This window comes from Mandrillus leucophaeus, unplaced genomic scaffold (genome assembly GCF_000951045.1).
Source record: "Mandrillus leucophaeus isolate KB7577 unplaced genomic scaffold, Mleu.le_1.0 Scaffold158, whole genome shotgun sequence".
Lineage (NCBI taxonomy): Eukaryota > Metazoa > Chordata > Mammalia > Primates > Cercopithecidae > Mandrillus > Mandrillus leucophaeus.
In genome coordinates, this window is record NW_012101565.1 from 1740661 (window position 1) to 1744742 (window position 4082).

At 48.8% G+C, this 4082-nt stretch overlaps 1 protein-coding gene across 3 annotated transcripts in view; it reads left to right on the forward strand.

Annotated features, from left to right (window-relative positions):
* The window catches only part of MROH1 (maestro heat-like repeat family member 1), a 124279-nt gene that overhangs the window by 11208 nt on the left and 108989 nt on the right, over positions 1-4082 (forward strand). For 2 of the 3 annotated variants that reach the window (XM_011975689.1, XM_011975690.1), the window contains exon 2: positions 2864-2983. The exons of the other annotated variant lie outside the window; for it this stretch is intronic. The gene's annotated coding sequence lies outside the window, so the exon portion shown is untranslated. The remainder of the gene's footprint in view (positions 1-2863; positions 2984-4082) is intronic. 3 annotated transcript variants of the gene reach the window in all.

Genomic DNA, 4082 nt, shown 5'->3' on the forward strand with positions numbered 1-4082 from the left:
CACCCAGCTAATTTTTGTACTTTTGGTAGAGGTGGGGTTTCGCCACGTTGCCCAGGTAGTCTTGAACTCCTGAGCTCAAGTGATCCACCTGCCTTGGCCTACCAAAGTGCTGGGATTACAGGTATGAGCCACCGCGCCTGGCCATCTATTTCTTTTTTTTTAAATTAATTAATTTATTATTATTATTATTTTTTGAGACGGACTCTCGCTCTGTGGCCCAGGTTGGAATGCAGTGGTGCTATCTTGGCTCACTGCAACCTCCGCCCCCTGGGTTCAAGCAATTCTCCTGTCTCAGCCTCCCAAGTAGCTGGGACAACAGGCGCACACCCCCACACCCAGGTAATTTTTGTATTTTCAGTAGAGATGGGGTTTCACCATACTGGTCAGGCTGGTCTTGAACTCCTGACCTCAGGTGATCCACGTGCCGTGCTTCGGCCTCCCAAAGTGCTGGGATTACAAGTATGAGCCACCACGCCCGGCCAATTTTTCTATTTTTAGTAGAGGTGGGGTTTCACTGTGTTGGCCAGGCTGGTCTCAAACTGACCTCAAGTGATCCACCCACCTTGGCCTCCCAAAGTGCTAGGATTACAGGCGTGAGCCAGCCACCTTGCCCGGCCTCTAGTTTCTTCAGGTAGAAGTTGAACTCATTCTTTTTTTCCTGTACATTCTCTGTATACTTTAGTCATTCTTCTTTTCTAAAAAGATATTTAGTGCTGTAAGTTTCCACAGATTTTGATATGTCGTGTCATTTTCATTCACTTCAGTATGCTTTGTAATTTCACTTTTGATTCCTTTTTAGACCCATGCATTATTTCAAAGCATATTAAATAGTTTTGAAACTCTTGGGGATTTCTCAGATATCTTTCTCTTATTGATATATTTAGTTCCATTGTGGTCAGAGAACATACTTTGTATGCCTTGAATTCTTTTACACTTTTTTTTTTTTTAATTTTTTGCGAGAGGGTCTCCCTCCTGTCGCTGAGGCTGGAGCGCAGTGGTGTGATCTCTGCTCACTGCAGCATTGACCTCCTGGGCTCAAGTGATCCTCCCGTCTCTGGAGTGGCTGGGATTACAGACATGCGCCACCACACCCAGCTAATTTTTGTATTTTTTGTAAAGGCAGGGCTTCGCTGTGTTACCCAGGCTGGTTTTGAACTCCTGAGCTCAAGCAGTCAACCTGCCTCTTAGCCTCCCAAAGTGCCAAGATTACAGGTGTGAGCCACTCTGCCTGGCCGAATTTTCTGTTCACTTGTTCTAACAGAGACAGAGGGCTGGGCACGGTGGTTTACACCTGTAATCCCAGCACTTTGGGAGGCCGAGGTGGGTGGATCACCTGAGGTCAGGAGTTTGAGACCAGCCTGGCCAACGTGGTGAAACCCTGTCTCTACTAAAAATACAAAAATTAGCCAGGCCTGGTGGCTCGTGCCTATAGTCCCAACTCCTGGGCAGGCTGAAGCAGGAGAATCACTTAAATCCGGGAGGCGGAGGTTGTAGTGAGCCAAGATCCTGCCATTGCACTCCAGCCTGGGTGACAAAAGCGAAACTCCATGTCAAAAAGAAAAGGAGAGAGAGATGTTGAACTTTTACTGGAATTTGGATTTGTCTATTTTTCCTTGCATTTTTATTAGTTTTGGCTTTATGTATGTTGAAGTGTTGAAGCTCTGTTACCAGGTAAAAGTGTTTAGGATAGTTAATATTTCTGAAATCTAGTTTGTCTAATGTGACTCCAGCTTTCTTGTAACTAATGCCAGCCATGTTTTTCTTTGCCCATCCTTTTGCTTTTAACCTCCTAGTGTTAACATATTTAATCTTTCCTGTAGTTTCTCAAATATATGATATAGTTTTAATAACTAATGTCTGTGTCTCTGAACTCTTTGGTTTGTGTTATTTCTGGGTCAGTTTGTATTGGTTGGTTCATCCTCACAATGGGTTGAATTTTCTTGCTTTGCACACCTGGTAATTTTTTTTTTTTTTTTTTTTGAGACAGAGTCTCGCTCTGTTGCCCAGGCTGGAGTGCAGTGGCCGGATCTCAGCTCACTGCAAGCTCCACCTCCCGGGTTCAAGCAATTCTCCTGCCTCAGCCTCCCGAGTAGCTGGGACTACAGGCGCCCGCCACCGCGCCCGGCTAGTTTTTTGTATTTTTAGTAGAAACGGGGTTTCACCGTGTTAGCCGGGATTGTCTGGATCTCCAGACCTCGTGATCCACCCGCCTCGGCCTCGTAAAGAGCTGGGATTACAGGCGTGAGCCACTGCGCCCGGCCCACGCCTGGTAATTTTTGATTGGATGCCAGGCATTGCTTTTGCCTTGGTGGTGCTGGATATTTTTGTGTTCCTGTTAGTATTCATGAGCTTTGTGCTGGGAGCTGGCGAAGTTACTTGGGAACAGTTTGATCTTGTCGGGCCTTTCTTTTAGCTTTGTTAGGTGAGACCGGAATGACGTTTAGTCTAGGACTGATTTGGTTGATGACTGAGGTGGAGTCCTGAGCACTCTGCCTGGTGCTCCATGAGTCCTGACGCTGTCCACTCCAGCTGCTGGGAGCAGGCCCCATTCCTGGCCCTGTGGAAACCCTGGATGTTGCTTCTCCTAATCCCTTTGTGTGGCTCTTTCTGCAGCCTTGGATAGTTTGTTCTCATACAAGGCATTTGTGTTAGTTTTCTAAGGCTAATGCAATATGTTACCACAAACTTAGTGCCTTAAGCAACACAAATTTATTACCATAAAGTTCTTGGAGTGAGAAGTCTACCAACGGTCTCACCAGCCCGAACCCAGGCGCCGGGGACTGCTTCCCTTCCTGGTGCCCCTGGGAAGGATTGCTTCTGCTGTCTCAGGTTCCTGGCAGAATTTGGTTCTTTGCATCTGTAGGACGGAAGCCCCTGTTTTCTTGTCAGCTGCCAGCTGAGGGCCATTCACAGCTTCTCCAGGCCACCTGCATTCCTCGTCTCAGAGCCTCCCTCCTGCATCCTCCAAGCCAGCAGTTGTGGGGTGGATCCTTCTCACACTTCAAATTTCTCCTTCCTGCTCTTCCGTCTCTTCTCTTTGACCCACCCAGGAAAGGTTCTTTGCTTTTAAGGACTCGTGTGATTAGGTTGGTCTCACCCAGGTAATCCAGGATAATCTCCCTGTCTCAGGGCTTGTACCCTTAATCTCATCTACTGAATCCCTTTGCCGTGTAAGGGTTCATACACACAGGTTCTGGGGATTAGGGTGTGGAAGCTTAGGGGCTATTATTCTGCTGACCAGTAACTTGCCGAGTGCCCAGGGAACCCGCTGCAGGTCTCTAAAGTTCTCTCTGGGCAACGCTTTCTCTGATACTGGACTGCAGACTCCAGCCACTTTGGTATCGGCCAGCACTACCCGCTCTGTCTCTTCAGCTTAGGTGTTTTGCTGGGCCCTAAGCCTGGGTCCTCTCTCCAGGCAGTGAGCTGGGCTCTTGGGGCTATGCCTCATTTCCTACCTCTCAGGCCTCACTGTCCTTCATTTTCTGATGTCCATTGTCCTGAGAAACTGGTTTCTTGTGTTTCGTCCAGTTTTTTAGTTGTCCTGTGATTCTCGCCCGGGCCGGGAGCAGACAAGTCCAAGCCCGTGTGCTCATTTGTTTTGTTAGCTCCTGTTTGAGTTGGGCGAACGTGGCTGCTGCACTGGAAGGGGTGCTGCACAGTCGTGGACTGGCGTTGGTCCCACCCGTTTCTTCCTGGATGGTGGAGCTGGGCAGTGCTGGCTACCCGCAGGGCACAGCCACTGGTCCCAGATCCCAGCCGCTCAGCCCAGCTCCTCCGCCTCCCCAGCTCAGCTCAGGCCTGGGAACTCTGGCTTCTGAGGCTCCACGTCAGGCGTGCCCTTGTCTCTGGGAAGTGTGTGCTGTGGGCACTTTCATGGGTTTTCTGCCCTGCCTGAGAGTCACTGCCCTCCTCAGCTCTTAACACTTCCACAGTTTGGGATCTCTATGGAATATGTTTTTTTGTTTTTCTTTTTTCTTTTTTTTTTTCTTTTTTTTTTTTTTTGAGACGGAGTCTCGCTCTGTCGCCCAGGCTGGAGTGCAGTGGCCGGATCTCAGCTCACTGCAAGCTCCGCCTCCCGGGTT